Source organism: Bos indicus x Bos taurus, chromosome 4, assembly GCF_003369695.1.
Source record: "Bos indicus x Bos taurus breed Angus x Brahman F1 hybrid chromosome 4, Bos_hybrid_MaternalHap_v2.0, whole genome shotgun sequence".
Classification (NCBI taxonomy): domain Eukaryota; kingdom Metazoa; phylum Chordata; class Mammalia; order Artiodactyla; family Bovidae; genus Bos; species Bos indicus x Bos taurus.
In genome coordinates, this window is record NC_040079.1 from 40,516,435 (window position 1) to 40,539,856 (window position 23,422).

Below are 23,422 nucleotides of genomic sequence, written 5' to 3' on the forward strand. Positions count from 1 at the left end.
GAGTTGGAACAAACAGGTAAGACGAACCTTAACAAAGAAGAGAACCTGCTAGAGAGGAAAGGGAGAAATCATGAGAGTATGTTTTGGCCTCAGGAACCATCTTGTGTTTTAAAGAAGAAATTCACCAGTGGCCAAGTTTGCCAAGATATCACGTAAGGTGAGGATCAAAGCTTCCATTCAAACTTGGGTAGCCTGCAGGGCAGCAGGGCTTTGTGTCCAGTTCTCCCCTGGGCTCTCCCCAGGCTTGCTGAGGGGTAGGGTCTCTGCTGCTTCCTTGCAAGGCTCCTCTCCGTGGAAGCCTGTAGATGAATAAGGCATCAAGTCCTCCTTCGAAAGGAGGGGCTGTTTCCTCTCTATAAGCTCATTAGCAGCAATGGCTTAGGGCAAGACACACAGTTCTCTGAGAAGAGAAGAGTGATGCACCCTTGCCAAATCGAATACTTTGGGTAGTATTGTGGGTAGAAATCCCCACAAGCTGGGGATTTCAAGGGCACACTCTTCACAAGATAAACCTCAACAGAGAAATACACTCTACATTGTATTATGAAGCAGGTTGATACACATGTTGAGACTTAAAGTCTTCACTATCTTATTTTCACCTGCAAAATAAATGAAAATACAGTAACATCACATAGAAGGAGTTTTGCTTTCTGGGCACCATAGACATTTTCATCCTCATCCCCCTCTTTTGCCCTCTTGATTACAGCCAACTGAGGCTTTTTCTCAAAATATAATGGTTCTCCAAGTCTCCTTACCTTCCCACTTGCTGCACTTTTTCTTCCCTGTAGGCTTTTCTTCCTTGTAGGCTTTCTTCCTTGTAGCCTTTCCCTCTCTCTAGGCCCTGCCTGGAGAACCCCTATTCTTTCCCCAAAACTTTGTTCAAACATTTTCTGGGATAAATGCATGACTCCCTCTTCCTTTCTGTGGTCCTTCTTCATCTCCAGTCTCCCAAGAGAACCAACTTTGGTGTTCTCAGAGGACTTCCTTCTAAAGCTATCAGTAAGTCTCACACTATTACATTTGTTTATGTATTTATTGTATCCACTATATTAGGGGCACTGGCAGCCAGGGATAGTATCATCTACATATTTTTATCCATCACAGTGTCTGACACATAGTCAGCATGCAATTAAGTGTTTTCCAATAAACAATGGAACGATAATACAGTCAAGTCAGAAAATCAAAACATCCATCCATCTAACTTCCCATACACAATTCTTTTTGTAAGAGGAAATCTGCAGCTTAGAGGATAATGAGAAGCTGTAGATTTCTTATTGCCAAAATGATCAGGAAGTTAAAATTGTGTCCATAAAACTTATCCTTTACATAGTGGAGAATATGGACATCAATTAGCAGATAATAACCCCCCAAAAGAGGCTCTCCCAAAAGTTCTTTGAGGGATTATAGCATTGCTGAAGTAAAGAAAAGGTCAACTCTAAAGAGCATGGAGAAAATCTCCAGGGGACTATGGACAGAGTGGTTACTTGGAATAAACTAAAAAGATCTCCTTTCATTGGAAGGCATTGGTGGGAAAATGAAACCCTGGCAATGAGAATTAGGGGAATAAGAAGCAGGAGGGGGAAAAGGCACCAGAAAAGGGAAACAAGTTAAATTATGATGTTAGAAGAGACATAAATAAAAGAAATATAAGTAATTATGTGAATGGGCAATTATCAACCTAAGATTTGCTTCTTTAAAATATATTTAAAACAATGAGAGCAATATTAATAAAAATTTTAAGTGAAATCAGGAATTCCTTGTATTGACTACAGTCCTGGTAGAGCATGTATTGAAATCCTTCTTTTGGATGAAAGCACTTAACTGAGATATGAACATGAAATTTATCTAAGCTCTTTATTCTCATGGGGAAAACCAACTTGAACTGAGCAGGGAAAAGACTGAAGACTGAAATTGATAAGTTGCAAATTTCTAGATGGAATTATCAATAAAATGGTTCAGCCAGAAGACTGTTATCCTAGTTATTAGAGATGTTGAGAGAGAACAGTCCTGCATATCCAATTTGCTGCATTTTAGATTCACACAAACAGCCACCTCCCCAAACACTGACCTACTTCCAGAAGATCTGCTTAGGAACAGGCTCCAAAACTTCTTCTCTTAGGGAGACAGAACCTCCCTTTTCCTTTGACAGATATCTTCCTTTGGTGTCTGGTTTGCAGAGAGTGGTCCTCACTTGAGGAACCACTGTGGCCCATTAAGAAGCTGCTCTGCAGCAGCACTGCTTCTGAGGAACTATATCACCAAGAGCCAGGACCTGTTCTCCCTTCCTAACACCCATTATATACTGAGTGATTACTGTAGAATCAACTGTGGCATCTCAAGGGTATCAAGGAGTCACATCAGACTGGGCAGGAACATTTGTGTTCAAGAATGATACTAAGTCATAGTGACCCTACAAGGTGAAGCCCGGAAACTCCAGATCAGTGTAATTAATCCCTGGTCTTTGAACTCCCTCCTCTTTAGGGCCTGAGGCCTGAGCAACATCAGTGATGTTTGCATTACCCTGTGACCACTCAGTTCAGTTCAGTTCAGTCACTCAGTCGTGTCCAACTCTTTGTGACCCCATGAATCACAGCGCACCAGGCCTCCCTGTCCATCACCAACTCCCAGAGTTCACTCAAACTCATGTCTATCGAGTGATGCCATCCAGCCATCTCATCCTCTGTCGTCCCCTTCTCCTCCTGCCCCCAATCCTTCCCAGTATCAGAGTCTTTTCCAGTGAGTCAACTCTTCGCATGAGGTAGCCGAAGTATTGGAGTTTCAGACCATAGCTTATCCTTATTTCTCACCTTCACTGAGGTGAGAAGGTATTACCTGAGGAAGCAAAAGTTACAAATACGTGGCCAAGAGATTCTGGCAGAGAGTCAGGGTAACCTTACACAAACATGAATCAAAGGGCAGATTTTAGGTCAAGGGGAAATTTCTTACTTTTTCCATTAAAGCTTAGGAAGAAGAGTCACTTTTTTTCTTACTTTTTTCTATTTTTATTTTTCCTTACTTTAAAGAAAATACTTTACCTGTGTATATATATACGCATACATGCATCTTACTATATTATCCAGAAGATAACCTTGCTGTCACTTTTCTGTACACTCTTCTTATACTTTTCCTGCGTATCTTCTTATGTTAGGTATGTTAGGTATGTTATAGGTATGTTACTGAACCACTGGGCCACGGTTTCCTCATCTGTAGTGTGGATAATACTCGTATACATTTTGTGGAGCTATTCTGAGTTTTCAGTGGAGTAGTATATACAAAGCCCTTAGAACAGTGACTGGCACATAGGAAATTTTCAAACATTCTTATGTCTACGTGTCTATACACAGTTTGGTTTTATATGTTTTTATTTGCATAAATGGACTCATGCTCTTTGTATCTTTTTGAAACATGCTTTCTCACTTGGCAAGATATCTAAAATATCTTCTGTATCTAAATATATGGATCTACCTCCCTTTTTAAAACTACTGTGTCATATTTCATGGAATGAATACATCACAGATAAATTAACTATTCCTTCATGTTAAGGTTGCCATCAACTAGTCACAGTGACAGAAAATGCTTCAATGAACTCTGTTTTGTAAACATGTAGATTCTTCTTCAGGATAGATACCTACAAGAAAAATTCCTATATAGAAGGCTATCAGTTCAGTTCAGTTCAGTTCAGTCGCTCAGTCGTGTCCGACTCTTCTCAACCCCATGAACTGCAGCACGCCAGGCCTCCCTGTCCATCACCAACTCCCGGAGTTCACTCAGACTCACATCCATCAAGTCGGTGATGCCATCCAGCCATCTCATCCTCTGTCGTCCCCTTCTCCTCCTGCCCCCAATCCCTCCCAGCATCAGAGTTAATACTAATTTTACTAGATATTACAGTATCTTTTAAAATAAAGAATCTAATTTATATAGAAAGAAAATCTGTCTTTCTCAATTATATGAACTTAAGTCTTTCCACTTTTACCTTGATAAATCTAAGGACTGAACTAGTAAAACTTAACATGAAGCATGCAAACCTGACAGATGACAGTATGTATGGTCCATTTGTCCCTGACATTTCACACCCACACTGCATTTACAACAGCAACATGGGGTCACATTCCTTCTTCCTTGGATCCATAGCTCTTGGCCTCTCCAAGAGTCTCTATCTCAGACAGAGGGCATCGTTCCATATAGAATGTAAAATTGGAGATCACATGGATTATTGAGAAGATTCGTACAAATTCCCAGGCCTATAGTCATAGCAACCAGGGTTGTTGTAAGAAAACAGACCAAAATCAGCTAGGGGCATTTAGGCTGCCTTCTAGCTTTCTTTTCTGTACTTCAGCAGCTGATAAAATTCTTAACAGGACTGGAGGGCAGTAAAGAATACAAGCCATCCTATCCTGCATGCCCTCCATGCATGAACTCACACTAAGCCAGCAGAGTAGGAAGGTCCCTTTAATACTAATGTCCGTGTGCAAAATCTCCAACCTCTCCTGAGAAATCATTCTTTTTTTCAACAGTTTTCACTGAAAGGAAGCCATTCCTTTTCTAGAAGAAAATTCAGTCATGATGACCCAAGAGACAAAAACCAAGACACATTATACCCTCAGTAAAAGCCCTTGGAATCTATAAAGATACTTATTTTATTGCCAATCAGACTTTCCTTCTCTAAACTTTGTCATCTTTTCATGTTTTAAACTCTTTCACTCTTTTTACACTCTTGGCACAAGTTCTTTCCAGGTTTTCTTACATTCCTTTTGGTGTGCAGCTATGACTTCTTAAAGTATTCAATCAGAGAGCAGTTTTATAAAAATGTCGTGTTTTTTGCTTTGGAATACTTTCGGGAATTTCAATAACAAGAGCTTTTAAAATGCAAAATGGAATGCCATATTTATTGACTTATTGAGAATTTATTTAAATTCTAGGTGATACTTAGCCTTCCAGGTCCTATAATGCTGCTGCTGCTGCCGCTAAATCACTTCAGTCGTGTCCGACTCTGTGCGACCCCATAGACGGCAGCCCACCAGGCTCCCCCGTCCCTGGGATTCTCCAGGCAAGAACACTGGAGTGGGTTGCCATTTCCTTCTCCAATGCATGAAAGTGAAAAGTGAAAGTGAAGTTGCTCAGTTGTGTCTGACTCTTAGCGACCCTGCAGCCCACCAGGCTCCTCCATCCATAGGATTTTCCAGGCAAGAGTACTGGAGTGGGGTGCCATTGCCTTCTCTGAGGTTCTATACTAACCTCCTGTTAAGTTATACTCCCCAAACAAGGATGATGCACAGTAGAGAGAAAGTAGAGCGGAATGAAGAAACACAGGCAGAGATAAAGAGATTGAAACGTCTTTCTCTAAATGTCTCTCTAATTTTAACTAGTGTATAATTAATAAATCATATGGAAGAGGCCAACCAAATTGATTATATAAAGCACAAATTATGAGTTAACTTGTAAGCTACATCAGGAAGTCTTGTTGCTCAAAGACCGATGTTCTTTGGTACTTTTCTGGCTTAATTTTTCTTTTCAGTTGTTAAGATGTTTGCACCTACTTTAAGAGGTTTAGAGGTTAGTTGTGGCCATGCTTTCTGCTAAACAACCATTAGTCTCTTGGGGTATTGTGGGAAGAGTTCAGAGGGAAGTGTCTTTCTTTTTACCCAACTTAAAATTTGAAATCTGGAGAGATAGATGTATAAGTCAGATAAGAGCAAATGGAAAGTTTATTATTTGTTAATTTGTCTGGATGACATGATTTAGATACTGACAAATGGTCTTGCTAAGACCTCTTATCTGAATGAGGCCAACTTGGCCAATCATTGACCATGCTGGGCAAGAGCAGGTTTCCACCAGGGCAATCCACCCTGCTGAGCATCTTCCTTAGGACAAAGTGAGAGTGTTAGTCGCTCAGTCTTGTCTGACTGTTTGTGACCTCATGGACTGTAGCTCACCAAGCTCCTATGTCCATGGAATTCTCCAAGCAAGAATACTAGAGTGGGTAGCCATTCCCTTCTCCAGGGGATCTTCCTGACCCAAGGATCAAACCCAGGTCTCCAGTGTTGCAGTCATATTTTTCACCATGAGAGCCATGAGGGAAGCCCTCCTTAGGACAGGGTGATCCCAAAGAGAGGAGGAGGAAGGGACTAAACCAAGAATGAGAGGCTAGGAGGATAACTCAGGAAATTCCTTCACATGATAAGAGGAGAAATGAAAAATATGTGTAATTGTTTTACCAGAACATTTGTCTTTTCAATTTTTTCTTTACTTGTGGTAGAATACACATAAAATTTATCAGTTTAGCCATTTTAAATGTACAATTCAATGATATTAAGTGCTTTCACAAAGTTGAGCAACCAACACCATTGCCAGAATATTTTCATTTCACCCCTAAAGGAAATGCTGTATCCATTAAACACTCACTCCCATCTTCTCCTTCCTGACCAGCCACTAGTAACCACCAATCTGTATTCTGTCTTTATGGATTTGTCTATTCTGGATATTCCATACAAGTGGAATCATATATACGTGGCATTTTGTGTCTGACTTTTTCACTGAACATGATGCCTTCAAAGTTCTCTCTTTTTGTAACACATATCAGTACTTAATTCCTTTTTATGGCTGATTACTATTCCATTGTATGGCTATACCACATTTATTCATTCATCTGTTGATGGACATTTGAGCTGTTTCCCTCTTTTGGCTATTAAAAATAATAACACTATGCACATTTGTGTGCAAGTTTTTGTTTGAATATCTGCTTTCAATTCTTTCATGTATATACCAAGAGTGGAATTAATGGGCAATACAGTAATTCACTGGGCTTCCCTGGTGGCTCAGTTGGTAAAGAATCTCCCTGCAATGTGGGAGACCTGAGTTCAATCCCTGGGTTGGGAAGATCCCCTGGAGGAGGACAGGGCAACCCATTCCTGTATTCTTGCCTGGAGAATTCCCATGAACAGAGGAACCTGGTGGCCTGCAGTCCATGGGGTAGCAAAAAATTGGACATGACTGAGCGACTAAGCACAGCACAGCACAGCATAGTAATTCTATAATTATCTTTTTGAAGAATCACAAAACTATTTTCTGCAGTGGCTACATGATTTCATACTCCTACTAGCAATGTAAATAAAGGGTTCTAAATTTTCACATCCTCCCCAATCTTGTTTTCTTTTTTCTTTCTTTCTTTTCTTTCACTCTCTCTTTTTATAGCCATCCTAACGGGCATGAAAAATTATCTCATTGTGATTTTTGTTTTTATTTTCCTAATAACTAATTATATTGAATATATTTTCATGTGCTTGTTGGCTATTTGGTTATCTTCTTTGGAGAAATGTCTATCAAGTCCTTTAGTGAAGTGAAGTGAAGTTGCTCAGTCGTGTCCGACTCTTTGCGACCCCATGGACTGTAGCCCACCAGGGGCCTCCGTCCATGGGATTCTCCAGGCAAGAATACTGGAGTGGGTTGCCATTTCCTTCTCCAGGGGATCTTCCCGACCAAGGGATCAAACCCAGGTCTCCCACATTGCAGGCAGACACTTTAACCTCTGAGCCACCAGGGAAGCCCATCAAGTCCTTTGGCCAGTTTTAATAGAGTTATCTTTTTGTCACTGAGTTGTAAATTCTTCTTTATGTATTCTGGATATTGGATCCTTATCAGATTTGCAAGTATGTCCTTAAATTCTCTAGGTTGTCTTCTCACTTTTTTGATATTGTTCTTTGATGCACAAAACTTTTAATTTTGATGACTTCCAATTGGCCCTGTAGAGTGTTTAGATTTAGGATAAGAAGAATTTTGTTGGTTTGTTTTGTTCTTTTTTTTTTTTTTTAATTTTCTCTAATGAGGATGGCCATGCCCTTCCCTCTACAAAGTTAAGTGAGATCAGTTCCAAGGGAATTACTGAAGCATATTGGGGGTGCTTGTTACAAGAGGTAACTGGCATAAACTCTCCAGGTGGATGTCTACTTAGGTGGTGAAGTTGCTCAACTGACTCTGCTTAATTAGAAAAGAAATGAACATAAGAGAGAAGGCAGGCTGGCAAGAGAGGGTGTCAGTGGGGCAGCTTGCACCTGCACAACTTGGCATGTCCTGGAGGTTCCCAAATGACTGCAGATGGTGACTGCAGCCATGAAACTAAAAGATGCTTGCTCCTTGGAAGAAAAGCTATGACCAACCTAAACAGCATATTAAAAAGCAGAGACATTACTTTGCCAGCAAAGGTCCATATAGTCCAAGCTATGGTTTTTCCAGTAGTCATGTATGGATGTGAGAGTTGGACTCTAAGGAAAGCTGAGCACCGAAGAAGTGATGCTTTTGAACTGTGGTGATGGAGATGACACTTGAGAGTTTTTGGACTGCAAGGAGATCAAACTAGTCAACCCTAAAAGAAATCAGTCCTGAATATTAATTGGAAGGACTGATGCTGAAACTGATGCTCCAATCCTTTGGCCACGTAATGTGAAGAACTGACTCATTGGAAAAGGCCCTGATGCTGGGAAAGATTGAAGGCAGTAGGAGAAGGGAATGACAGCAGTTGAAATGGTTGGATGTCCATCACCAACCTGATGGACATGAATTTGAGCAAGCTCTGGGAGTTTGTGAAGCCTGTCATACTGCAATCCATGGGGTCGCAGAATCAGACATGACTGAACAACTCAACTGAACTGAACTGGAAGCACGTGTCTCCTGTGGGATCCTTTAGAAACTACAGAAGATAGCGGGTCCAAGCCCATTTTGCCCTGCTTCCTTAGTGGCAACTGACAATGAGTTAATGCATTAATTGACTACAATAGGAAAGTGTGGGGCTTCCCAGATGGCACAGTGATAAAAAAAATCTGCCTGCCAATGCAGGAGACAAAGGAAATGGCTAGTTTGATCCCTGGGTCAGGAAGATCCTTTGGAGGAGGAAGTGGCAACCCACTCCAGTATTCTTGCCGGGAGAATCCCATGGACAGAGGAGCCTGGTGGGCTGCAGTCCATGGCGTTGCAGAGTCAGACATGACTAAGCAACTAAGCTCACGTACACACAGAGGAAAGTGCCCAGTTGGGAGGTTTTATGAGGCTCTTCTGGGAGCTCTGAAGAGCCTGTACCTGGATGGCCACCCCACAGAAGGCAGTGCTATTGGCTGGTGTTAGCCACAGTACCAAAGCCTTCAACAAGGAGAGGACTGGCCTTGGCCAGATCATTAAGGAGAAAGACGCTCCTCTAGAGGAGCAGAGCCATCATCTTCCACTTTCTTCAAGCTGACACCTGAGAACGGGGTATTGAAATTGGATCTGGATTTAAGATTGAAATTTTAAATTTGAGAATAATTGTAATAATTGACAGTGACTAGAAACTTACAGAATCTGAAAAGGAAATGGAGATCAAAGGGCTTAGTAGAAAGAATTGTGTGGAGGAAAAAAAAGTTTCCCATATTAAAAACAACTCTTACACATGCTTATAATACACTGATACTAGTTTTCATAAAAATGAGATCACATCTTATACTCTACATGGAATTTAGCAAAGGCAATGGCACCCCACTCCAATACTCTTGCCTGGAAAATCCCATAGATGGAGGAGCCTGGTAGGCTGCAGTCCATGGGGTCGCTAAGAGTTGGACACGACTGAGCGACTTCACTTTCACTTTTCACTTTCATGCATTGGAGAAGGAAATGGCAACCCACTCCGGTGTTCTTGCCTGGAGAATCCCAGGGACGGGGGAGCCTGGTGGGCTGCCGTCTATGGGATCGCCCAGAGTCGGACATGACTGAAGTGACTTAGCAGCAGCAGCAATGTACATTGATCTTGTCTATAAATATTGTTCCAAAGAAATCATTTTAAATAGTGGAATAGTATTCCTTTCCATACCAGTAGCACTAATTTTGAGTTAGAGACTTCAAGTGTTTTCATTTTTTTTCACATCAATTTACACAGTTATAGAACAAATCATTTTCTATTAATATTTCACACATTCTTTAGACAATCTCTCAGGAAGCAATCTAGAAATAGATTTACTGAGTAAAAGGATATACATATGTTTGTTAACAACATGCCTGCCAACACTATTGTACTCATTTATGTGGCCACCAACACTACAAGAACCTGCGTTTATTTTTTGACTGTTTAGACTTTTTTCTGAATTCTCCTTTGACCTTATTTCATTGTTTGTATTATGTAGGCCACTGGGAACAAAGAATATACGGCTTTGCACTGCACTGGGCACATAAAATACCCGCACTTCGTGTTTGGTTAGGGAGATAGTCTCAAACTCACCACTGCCTCGTGCCTTTGAACAGCTTGAGCAGATAAACAGCAATTCACAGGGGGCTGAATTTTCCCTCCTAGGTAGTGAAAACTCATCTTTGGGTTAGCCAGCTGATTAGAGAGCTGAGTTCCTGGACAGCATAATTTGATCACTCGATTTCACCCCACGCCTATGGATTGTTTGGCCAAGTCTAATCCCATGTGATGTCATCATACTATACTAAAGGAAATTGTTAGTGACAACTCTGTGAAATGTGTCCCCTGTTTACCGAGAGGATGTTGTCATTATTTCATACAGTCTCCTTTCTATGGCAAGTCCTGGGCTAGGGGGGTGGTTTTAGTGTCACTATAGGAAATTGTTTCTCTTTTCCTGAAATGATGTTAACCTTGTGGACACTATGAAATTTAAAGGTCTTTCTAGAAAAATCAGACGTTGGCCTACATTTTTGTTGTTGTTCAGTCGCTAAGTCAAGTTTGACTCTTTGCGACCCCACGGACTACAACATGCCAGACTTCTGTATCCATCATTATCTCCCAGATACTGCTTGGATTCAAGTCCATTGAGTCAGTGATGCTGTCTAACTATCTCATCCTCTGTCACCCACTTCTCCTTTTGCCTTTAATCTTTTCCAGCATCAGGGTCTTTTCCAATGAGTCAGCTCTTTGCCTCAGGTGGCCAAAATATTGGAGCTTCAGCTTCAGCATCAGCATCAGTGCTTCCTAAATAATCAGTGACTATTCAGGGCTGATTTCCTTACCAAGAGGAACAGGTTTCAGGGTATAATTATTTCATTCTGGCTCTGGGCTACTTTGCTTAGTCAATTACATGTTTTATTTCTTATCTTGAAAAAGGAACATATCTTTCTTATCTTTCTTGGGTCTTATTTTAAGGCAGTTTGGAATGAATAATAAAATAAAGTGGCCAAAAAGTAAATTCACCAAAAATAATAAAAGTGGAGCCCACGTAGTAGGCACCCATTTCTAGGAACACATGCCAATGAACAGGACCCTGGAAGAAGGGGGTTAGTAGTCTGGGATATTCAAAGGCATTTGGATAGTATAAAGATTCTGTTTGAGATTTTTTAACTAGAAAATGAGCTGTTTTGCTTTGCTACTTTAGTTAAAGAAATCATAGGCTTTGTGATGGGAAAGTAGCAGTATAAAAATGCCTTTGTGGTCTCAACTAGAAAAGTCATGCAAAGCCCAAGTGAGTTGTGACAGAGGGCTGGTTGCTCAGGACCAACTAGCTCTAAATCCCATATTCCAGAGACAAAAGGATTAGAGTCTCTCAGGTTCTGATCTGCACTACTCCAAAGAGAAAGAGCAAGATGAGAAATGGGGGTTGGGGGAGCAGGCAGGATGTGAAGAAGCGCTACTCAGGGAAGTGTGTGTCTGTACCCAGAGCATCCTTATTCCAAGCTTCCTAGGAAAAATGATACAAACAGCAAATTGGTGCAACCCACCAATCCCATGTCTTTTTTTCTTTTGTTCTTGGTCATTTCCCCCCAGAACTTGGTTTAGACCATTTCTTCATTCGATAAAAATAACTTTGAACTTATAATCTATCTTCTAACAGGATGAATTCATTATTCAATATAAATAAAATAATTAAAAGATAAGGAGAGACAGTGAAGGAAAACAAGTTTTGAAGTTGAGTGGGAGGTGTATGTGCGGTCCTGGTTGAGTATGTAAAAGTGCACACTGCTTCTTCACTTTTCTCAGTATGGGCTCCATTTTGATGTGGCAATAAATGACCTCAAGTCCCAGTGCTTATTTCACATATCCACTGAAAGTTGGGTAGGATTCTGCTACACCATGTTCCAATTCAGGACCTCAGTGGTTCTGAACACAGTCACATCTAGAACATTGCCCAGCATATTGGCAGAAGACATTGAGGCCATGGTGAAGCACATGGGCTCTTAAAAGGTTAGCCAGAATCGGCCATCCTATCTTATTGGCCAAGGAAAATGCCATAGATACACCTATCTTCCAGCAGATGAGGGAGATTCCTTCCATCCAGAAGGAGGGTCAGAATATCTGGGAACAGCTCCAATGAATACCATACCCTTTTCTTCTAATTCAGATATAAAATTCTATTATATATAACAGCTACAACCTTTAAGAAACTCTTATAAATGTCACCAATACTGCTTACAGCAAAGTTTGTCTCATAGAGGGACCAAAGAGACCTCTTGCTCACAAAGGGCAAGATCTAATAAAAGAAGTGTTCCCTCAGATTGTAAATTTTCCAAATTCTTCATCTTAAAGGGCAAGCAGTGAAAAAGAGCCAAGAACATTTGAAAAAAGAATGAGTGAAAATCAATTCGTAGTGAAGACAATCCTATGAATCCTTCCTAAGTTAGGTCTTCTTAACTGTAAGATTCCCACCAGCTGAGTATCAGTGAAGCTGGAGTCAGGAAAGATGTGACATGGGGATCCCAGACAGACATGGAGGGAGTGGAGAGGGAAATTTGCTCTTGACAACCAAGAGAGGCAGGACTTGGGGAACCAGAGGAGAGCTGTGAAGATTGTGGCGAGAACTGAGTACAGGGTGTGTTTGTTTCAGTTTTATTAGAACCTGAAGGAGATTCTCTTGAAGGCTGACTCCACACCCACCCAAACAAGGCCCCATCTAAGTAAAGTAACATGGTGACATGGCATGCCTTATTAGACTTGGACGTCATTGTTCAGTTGCTAAGTCATGTTCTTTGTGACCCTATGGACTGCAGCATCCCAGGCTTCCCTGTCTTTCACTATCTCCCAGAGTTTGCCATCCAACATCTCACTCTCTGTCATCCTCTTCTTCTCCTGCCCTCAGTCTTTCCCAGCATCAAGGTTTTTTCTAAGGAGTCGGCTCTTCTCATCAGGTGACCGAAGTATAGGAGCTTCAGATTCAGCATCAGTCCTTCCAATGAATATTCATGGTTGATTTCCTTTAAGATTGACTGGTTTGATCTTCTTGTTGTCCAAGGGACTCTCAAGAGTCTTCTCCAGAACCACTATTCAAAAGCATCAATTCTTCAGAGCTTAGCCTTCTTTATGGTTCAACTGTCACGCCCATACATGAGTCCTGGGCAAATCATAGCTTTGACACTGTACAGACCTTTGTCAGCAAAGTGATGTCTCTGCTTTTTAACACGCTGTCTAGGTTGGTCATAGCTTTCTTCCAAGGAGTAAGCATCTTTTAATTTCATGGCTGCAGTCACCATCCTCTGTGATTTTGGAGCCCAAGAAAATCTGTCACTGTTTCCACTTTTTCTCCATCTATTTGCCCTGAAGTGATGGGACAGGATGCTATGATCTTAGTTTTTTGAATGTTGAACTCTTCTTTCAACCTCATTAAGAGGTTCTTTAGTTCTTCATTTTCTGCCATTAGAGTGGTATCATCTGCATATCTGAGGTTGTTGATATTTCTTTTGACAATCTTGATTCCAGCTTATGATTCATCTAGCCCAGAATTTCACATGATGTTCTCTGCATATAGGTTAAATAAGCAGGGTGATGATATATAGCGTTGATGTACGCCTTTCCCAAATTTGACCAGTCCATTGTTCTATGTCTGGTTTTATCTGTTGCTTGGCTTATATACAGGTTTCTCAGGAAACAGATAAGGTGATCCAGTATTCCCATCTCTTTAAGAATTTTCCAGTTTGTTGTGATATACACAATCAAAGGCTTTAGTAAAGTCAGTGAATACTTTGATGAAGTAAACCCATTTTTCATGGAATAGACAGGACCCAGACTGGCAGAGGTTCTGAGAGTCACTCAAAGGCCAGCAGGACTATAGAGGGGACCCTATGTCTGGGAGATGCCCAGCACTGCAGTGACCTCTTCACAGATTGTCTGCTCCAGAAGAGGAAAATGGAGCAAGTGAAACGGAGCAAAACCCTGTGGGGCTTCTGAACACAAAAGTCTTTCTGATTCTCGCATTTCTTGATTACAGGAAATATGCTTTATTCAACCTCCAGGACCTTCCCTAAGTTCCAATGGGCAGGTTCAAACAGTTGCTAAAAGTAGGGAGGGTATGCAGAGACTAAGGAGGAAGGGAGGAACAATCAGAAAACAGTAGGGTAGCCTTGGGGGAAAGTCCTGGTTCCCCTCTCAGGGGATACACATAACAATATCTTTGAGCTGTTTTACGGATACAGAAACCTCTACCAGCTGGGAGAAGTTAACTGTATGCTGCCCACAAGCACATTGACCTTAGACCTATTGGAACCAGAAGGTTGATGATGCTGTCTGCCACAAACCTCACCACCAACCCATCAGAAGAATGTCCACGAGCTGATCATGGCCTCTTTGAACCATTACTATAAAACTCCTCACTACCACTTCCAGGTTGGGACACACAGTTTTGGAAGCATCAGCCCACTTTGCCTGGCAAATCAGTAAAGCTCTTCTTTTCTGCTTTACCCAAAACTCTGAGATTTAATTTGGTGTCTGGGTACAGAGGCAGGACTGAGCTTTATAAGTGGTTTTGGCTCTGAGGGGTTCACATGCTTACTTGAGGCAGCCTGGGGCTATGTCAGCCAGAGAGGCTATTGTTACAGTCACACGTTCTGGGAAACAAACTCACTCAGAAGGACATGCAAATAGCGAAGTGCAGTTTATTATACCGGCAGGCCCAAGGCAGAGTCTCTTCTCAGCCAAGGACCCAGAGTGACTTTTGTGAAAACCTTACATACCTTAAGTGTACTGCTCAAGCCCTCATCCCCAAATTCCTTAAATCTAGCCTGGAAAGTGTTAAAGGGAGATACAGTCAGGTTACAGCCATGATTCATAATCAGAAAGGTCAGCTGGTTATACATTGTAGCCTACACCAGTGGGTGCCATAAAGATTACAAAGGTGATTGACTGCATTGGGGATTATTACATTCTTTTTGGTGACAGGAAATCTTGGTATGGAATCTGGTGTTTATCAGTCCGGGGGACCAGTTTGGCTGTAGGTATGTTATTCCCATGGCTACCAGGCACATGGTCCAAAGCTCACTGAAGGTGCAAGATGGAGTTTCCTTCTTTTTCAAAATGGAGTCAGCTCAGCCTGTTCCTTTCTTCCCCCACTATCAGACCCTGACAGTAAGACCATGGCCAGGTCATGTTCTGCAGGGGACCAGCTCAAGCTGCAAGGGACCAGGAGGTCAAGGATGTTACCTTGAGATGCCAGAGAGAAACCAGCCAGCCCAGAGACACAGAAAGCTGCCTTCATCGAGATACCATCTCAGGAAACTGAAAGAGGAAGTGAGGGGGCCTCAAAAGAAGAGTTCTATGCAAAAGGAACTGAGTTATTTAGAGAATGTTCAACTTCTGGGGTCAGATCCAGGTCACAGAATGAAAACAGGGTGTTGGGAGGAAGATCACCTCACCTAGGGCAGTGGTTTTCAGTGCATGTTGAAAGTGGGAGCTTTTAGACAAGGCTGTCACCCTGCACCCACCCCAGCTAGTAAGTCAGAATCACTGGTGGGGGGTTTTGATTGTGAGATTAGGTGTGCACATAGGCAAAAACACAAATGTATTTAATTTCCAAAGGTCTATAATGTAAAAGTATAAACTATCTAATCAAAAGAAATGGTGTTAGATAAGCAACAAGGACCTAGTGTATAACACAGGGAACCATATCCGATATCTTGTAATAACCTAAATTGGAAAATGAAAAAGTGTATATTCAATACCTCACTGTACACCTGAAATTAACACATTGTAAATCAACTATACTACAAATAAATAAATAAATAAAATAAAAAATAAAATGTGTCCTTTAAAGATAGCAAAGATAAAAAATAAACAGTGTTATAGAAGGGCACACCCGGCAGACACTCTGACTCGTGGAATGTTCTCCAGAACTGATGCTGTGGGCACCCATTCTACCATGGGTGGTACCTAGCACCCCCACTTCCTAACTCTGATCCTTAGCTCCAGGCTCTGAATTCAGAACCCTTCTTTCTCTCTTTGGCTCAGTCCTTTGGATCAACTATCAGTAATGGCACTTCTGTTCAGCTGGGCCCCTCCCTGCCACCTTCCTCACCTAGTGTGTGCCTCACAGATAGCTCACCCTAGACCTGGTAGTGCTTTGAGTGGAAAACAGACAGATGTAGCCAAAAGACCCAGCTGCCTGCCGGACTAGCAATTGCCCTCATGACAATAAAGACCACATGAAGCCTGGCAAGGCATGGATATACCTTTAACGGACCAGCTGATTCTTGCTGTGGCAGGTGTCCTAAATGTGGACCCACTGTTGCCAGTTCTTCTGCAGAGGGAAGCTAGACTTCTAGGTTCATATCTGAAATGTACTGATATTTAAATATCAGTAAGGAATTCATTTTTTTAAATAGTTAATGTCCTGGGGAAAAAAAAAAAACATAATTGATGAGCCTGTCCTGGTCAAAGAGAGATGGAGAGCAGTCTCTAGTCCCAGGACACCTTATGGAGTGGCAGGAATTGCTGCAGAAAGGATCTGCAAAGGTTAGGTTCTGTCCAGCCTCTTTTAGCAGGTGGGTCACAATGCAAACAGTTAATTATCCGAGCAGGTTGTGACTGTACTAAAAGTTACATCTCCACAGGGACAATTTTACTACAACAATAGTAAAAATCAACAGCGAAAACAGTAAAGATGATTAGAACTTGTTTTTTTCATAACTACTTTCAAGCGGCCCACAAAGCTTTATGGAATCCTTTAACCCTTTCCACATCTCTACAGGGTAGGAAAGTGGCAAGTAACATTTTTGTTTTATAGCTGGAGAAAATAAATGTGGGGAAACATCACTACTGATTCTCAGAGGAGGAGAAAAATCTGGGCTTCGGGACAGTACTTTATTATTCTAAATCCATATTTTTTAAAAAAGCTTTCAGCATGGCATATTTGCTCACACTATCTTTTGTGGCTCTCCTAAACTCTACCCCCATCCTTCTAGGTTAAGTTCAGGGTCAGCTGCTCTCCATGGAACCTTCGCAGTCTGTTCCAGACCGTGGCTTTCTCGCTCCCTTTCCTCTGTGCTGTGGCATTTAGGATGAGTACAATTCATGTAAGTTACCTGTGCCCTGTCTCCACAGAGATATTGCTGTGTGTTTTTATTTAACTTTTCAAATACTATTAATATTTAACTGCTGGTAACTCCTGGATTAGGATGGAATCCTATCCTATCTAAAACAATAGAATTGAGAAAACAGAACTGGATGGGAACCCCACTCTTCCCCTTGTTCATTCACTAAGTCATGTCCAACTCTTTGCAACCCCATGGACTCTAGCACACCAGGCTCCTCTGTCCTCCATTACCTCCTGGAGTTTGTTCAAATTCATGTCCATTGAGTCGGTGATGCTATCTAGCCATCTCATCCTCTATCACCCCCTTTTCCTTTTGCCTTCAGTCTTTCCCAGCAACACGCCAACTTCTCTGAGCCTTAGTTTCCTCATCTGTAAATTGGGGATAATGATCCCTACCTCCTACAGCTGTGATGAGAAAGATACAGTTGAATCTAGATAAAGTACTAGAATGTTACCCTAGCATACTGTGGGCATCATTTACACATTAGCCATCTTCTTATTGCTATAAATTATATTTCATTGAAATAAGGAGGTTCTAAAATGCCATAGTTAAAAAACAACAGTGAATTTCATAATTTTTAACCCCGTACTAATAGTGTAGGATATCTCATTTGATAGTATATAGAATCTGGCTTTGGGCTTCCCAGGTGGCTCAGTGGCAAAGGATCTGCCTGCCAAGCAGAAGGCATAAGTTGGATCTCTGGGCCAGGAATATCCCCTGGAGAAGGAAATGGCAACCCACTTCAGTATTCTTGCCTGGGAAATCCCATGGACAGAGGAACTTGGTAGGCTACAGTCCATGGGTCAGAGAAGAGTCAGACATAACTTAGCGACTAAATAGCAACAAGTAGAACATCACTTTAGCATACTGTGAGCATCATTTACATTTTAGATAGGTCTCTATCTATCTATCATCTATCACACACACAGATCTAGTGCCTGCTAGTACAATGTGGGGAAACAATAGAGGATAAGTTGGGTGAAGCTCATGTGCAGACAAGGTGCATCCAGTCTGGCAAGGAATAAGAATATTAAACTAATTATCACAGGTGGGCTAATGCTGGTGAACAGAGAAATAGCAAGCATTATGCAGGGCATAACAGAGAGCCCTAACCTAATCCAAAAAGTCCAGGAATACTTCCTTTACCCTTCAAAAGTTGTCATAAAATTCCCTTGACAATAAATGACCAAAGAATATGGTCAAAACTAGAAAAGCTTGAAGTCTTCCATAGTTGAAATAAATTGACCCAAATTGAAGACAGTAACAATTCCAACATGCTTGAGTGTAAAATTTAGATATAGATAGAGAAGGCAATGGCACCCCACTCCAGTACTCTTGCCTGGAAAATCCCATGGATGGAGGAGCCTGGAAGGCTGCAGTCCATGGGGTCGCTGAGCGACTTCACTTTCATTTTTCACTTTCATGCATTGGAGAAGGAAACAGCAACCCACTCCAGTGTTCTTGCCTGGAGAATCCCAGGGACGGGGGAGCCTGGTGGGCTGCCATCTCTGGGGTCGCACAGAGTTGGACACAACTAAAGTGACTTAGCAGAAGCAGAGAAGGAATTGATGTGAACCCCTAACACTGCACATGCCAACCATCCCCATGTCCCTACCAACTCATGGGGTGGCAGTCCATAGCATGGTGTATGGAAACTGCATAGCAGTCATACATGCCAGACATTACCTGTAAGCATCAGAAGAAATGGGAGTTTGCATCCTAGGTGGCTCTCAGGTATAGGGAGTTTTGTGAATAACTGGGTGCCCTCCAGCTGCTGTTGTCAGTACCCTTTGAAGCTTAGTTACCTGGCTGTCTCTGGCATTACCTCTGGGCACTTGTCTGCAGGATAATACGGAGGCATCTGAATGGCAGCAGGGATAGAGGAGGAGGTCTCTGCAGAAATTACTATAGGATAGCTTTCTGTTCTAGACCCTGGGATTCTTGCTTCTAAGGTGGGTGTGAAACTCCTGGCGAGTTAAGTGTCCGTCTTTGGATGTGTCACTGACACCTGACTAACTTGCTTTGATACCTGGGACTGAATCCCAAACTAAATATATTTTGAGGTTACCAAAACATTCCACTACCCTTTTCTGCTATATAACATTTCAAAACGTCAGCACTTTTCTAGCTAGACTTTGGCCTTGAGATTGAAGTTCACACATGCTAAGGGAATGGCCGTTGGTATAATAATTTCAGTCCTATTAGAAATACCAACGTTGTTTGGACCCAGGTCAAATCATAATACATTGGACTTCTTTTTAACCTTTCATCTGAGACTCTGCAAAGGTCTTTGGAAAATACAAATTCACTAAACCTCTCCATGCCTTTAGGAAACAAAAGAAAGGTCTAGAATTCTTCTCTCTCAATTATAAATACAAAATAGCTGTAGGAAGGGAAAAGAAACTATTGCTTGGTGAAGGCTTCCGGTTGTTGGGAGTAGGAGGCTGATGTGGCTGAATGCAGAGGGAGAGAGATTGGAGATGAAGCCAGGCAGATAGACAGAGCTGGACTCACAGGGCCTGGATGATCAATTTAACAGCCTTGATCTTAGGACAAGGCTAAGGAACAGATTTAAGCAAAGGTTTGACTGGGGAAATTTTATTCAAATAGCGTGTTTTTCATAGATCACTGCTCTGTGGAGAAGGAGTTGAGAAGGGAGAGTGAGTACAAGAAGAAAAGTAGGGAAACTCGTAAAGTACCTTGGGTGAGAGGCATTGGTTGTTGTGGATATGGCAAGAAGTGAGTGAATTTCAGGGGACAAACCCATAAGGCTCCTTGCTGGACTGGCTTAGGGAAGAGGGAGATGTTGTCAGAGATAACACTGAATGACTAGGACAGATATGAGTGATGTGCATTCACATATGCAATGAGATGTGAGTGATACAGGGGGGCAATCACAGGGTGTGGTAACTAAAGAAGCCCAGGGTAGAGATGAAATATTCTCCTCGGAGATTATGATGATATTAAGAAGGTGACTACTTCCTGAATATTCTGGGGATGGTGCCTTGCTACCACGCCCTAATAATAAATCAACTGAATATATCAATAAAGTATCTTTATAGATGCCAGGCACTGTACAACTGTTATCATCTGCATTACTTAATTCAAAATTCTAAAAGACAAACAGCTTCTCTACCAGGCCAGTTTGACAATTGCTCACTTTCAGAGAACACTGAGGCTCCAAGAGCATACAAGTTGCAGAATGCCACTCAGCTGGCCATAAGAGAACCTAGGTTCTGATCTAGATCTTTCTGACTCCAAAGCCTAAACTCTTAACCACAATGTTTTGTCACTCCTTCATAAAGAGTCTAAACACACAATGCCTGGGAGTTTGACTGAAATAAATAATTTAGCTTCACAGGGGGAAATATTATAAACCATATTCTTCAACCAGCCAGGAACTTTACAAGAATGTGTATTGTTCCCTAGGGGCCTGGATGACAATCTGTACCTGGATCAGCACAATATCGGGTGCTGTTTACTAGGAAAAGAATTCACATCACATGGTGCTGATTCGTGTGTTTGTGGCATCTGAGTTACAAAGGACAGCACGCATGTACATGTCAGCGAATGGAAAAGTAATGATCTGCCTCATTGACAGAGAACAACTTATTTTCCCTCTAAATGAAATGTTATTAGATTTTGAAGTGCCTTCAAGTAAAGGAAATGTGCTAAGGAAATGCATTTTGCAGTGTCTGCATGTGTTGAACATATGACTGGCACCCCCAGGTAGCTCCAGCTCATGTTTTGGCCAGTTCCTGAGAAGTTTTGCTCAAAGGAAGAAGAACGCTTAGGTGTTTGTATGGCGACACCACAAAAAGCACAGACCCGGAGAATCAAGTGGGAAAAGGGCGTAAACACAATCTTAAAAAGGAAAGGGAGACCAGGTATCCAGACAGAATCACTAGGTTGTGGAAAGTTACCTATAACAGTGATAAGAGAGACATCCTTTTGTGCATCTTTGCCATCGACAAGCACTCTAAGCTCCATGTTGCTAAATGCTGACAGGAGACAGAGAAAGGACTCCAGGCTGGAGACAAAGGAATGTGTCTCTTCACTTATTAACAGACTTAAAATGCCTTTTGTCAGAGAGGGGAGAGTGGGAAGGAGACTAAGGACACCAGATGGTGGGGACCGTTCTGGGCATCTCCATTACAGGCTCCAACAGTAAAGAGTGAGACTTTAATTACAAAAGCCTTAATTTCACTTTACATTTTACAAAAGAGTAAGTCAGTGAAATTAACAGAGTAGGGGGTGGCGAGGGAGTGGGGTAGTGGGGAAGTCTGCAGGGCTGCTGTCTAGTCCAGAATAAAGGAAACAACCCCAGGTGTCCAAGTGTAATGAGGCACAGCACCCCCATCCACCCATCTTCAAGTTGCCACACTTGCTTTGCAGAGGACTCTGTCCTCTTTTGTCCCAGTTTCCTGCATGGCTTCCTCTTCCACAAGGAGGCATGTGGGTAAAAGAGGTGCTGACAGCATTCAGCATCCCGTCTGGTTGAGCCATTGAACACGCTGCATACCCAGACAGGAATAAGCTTCACTAAGCAGAGGGGTGCAAACAATGCTGCGTTCCTTGGTCTTCATCTGCAATGTACAATAGGATCTTGGCTGGGAAAACTCAAGTCTATGGATTCAGGTAGTGTAGATAGATGACCAAACTTAGAAAATAGACCCTGCACTCTGTCATAAGAATTTCTCAATCTACTCAAGATTTATACAGACCCATAAAAGCTATATGTGTCTCACATGTGTAACTTAGGCGTATATAAATTATATACTAAAATTCATCTGTATAGAGGAATAAAGTGAGGAAACAATTAGTATTTTTCAAAAAAAAATCAAATGCAGTAGTTTCTGATATTTTTTCTCTGAATGCATATATTTTCCCACTGTTTTTGTTTTTAGATCTCACAGTGAAATCAAGCAAGGAGGCAGTTGATATTGTTGGGAGGATTGCAGATGAAAAGGAGAGCATCACAGTTCCAGTTAGGATGAAGGTTCTCAGCTACAATGAAAAGGGTGAACACATGCCCAACCTTGGCCTTGGCTTAGAGACGGCACAGGAACAGCAGTATGTGACTGTGATGTGAGTGACATCAAAGGCAAATCTTTGCTAGCCCTGAAGGTAACAGAGGTTTCTTCAGCAAGGATTTCTAATAATGGGTGGACAGCAGCATCCAAATCCTTTTTCCTAGAAGTGACTCTGCCTCTAACCCACACTGTTTATGACTTGTTTATTCTATTAATAAGTTCTTTTTAATATTTGACTCTCCGCAAAATAGCAAATGTGGCAAGAAAAAAGACATCTTTTGGCAATCAGCATTTATTTTTTATTTTTAAAATTATTTTAATGCTTTTATTTTATTTTATTTTTAAACATTACAATATTGTATTAGTTTTGCCAAATATCGAAATGAATCCGCCACAGGTATACCTGTGTTCCCCATCCTGAACCCTCCTCCCTCCTCCCTCCCCATACCATCCCTCTGGATCGTCCCAGTGCACCAGCCCCAAGCATCCAGTATCATGCATCGTACCTGGACTGGCGACTCATTTCATACATGATATTATACATGTTTCAATGCCATTCTCCCAAATCTCCCCACCCTCTCCCTCTCCCACAGAGTCCATAAGACTGATCTATGCATCAGTGTCTCTTTTGCTGTCTCGTACACAGGGTTATTGTTACCATCTTTCTAAATTCCATATATATGCATTAGTATACTATATTGGTGTTTTTCTTTCTGGCTTACTTCACTCTGTATAATAGGTTCCAGTTTCATCCATCTCATTAGAACTGATTCAAATGTATTCTTTTTAATGGCTGAGTAATACTCCATTGTGTATATGTACCACAGCTTTCTTATCCATTCATCTGCTGATGGACATCTAGGTTGCTTCCATGTCCTGGCTATTATAAACAGTGCTGCGATGAACACTGGGGTACACGTGTCTTTCTCTTCTGGTTTCCTCAGTGTGTATGCCCAGCAGTGGGATTGCTGGATCATAAGGCAGTTCTATTTCCAGTTTTTTAAGGAAGCTTTTTTTAAATCACTTTTCAGTTTCATTCTAGTTTTCACTGCAATCAAGTTTCCACAATTATATCTGATAAACTCTAGAGGCGGTTACAGTGGTTTATGATATATCAC

At 41.7% G+C, this 23,422-nt stretch overlaps 1 long non-coding RNA gene across 1 annotated transcript in view; it reads left to right on the plus strand.

Annotated features, from left to right (window-relative positions):
* The window catches only part of LOC113891311, a 75,916-nt gene extending 53,329 nt beyond the window's left edge, over positions 1-22,587 (plus strand). Inside the window, exons 3-4 of the long non-coding RNA XR_003510721.1 lie at positions 17,140-17,250; positions 22,179-22,587. This is a non-coding gene — a long non-coding RNA (uncharacterized LOC113891311). The remainder of the gene's footprint in view (positions 1-17,139; positions 17,251-22,178) is intronic.
* The last annotated feature ends 835 nt before the right edge of the window (positions 22,588-23,422 follow it).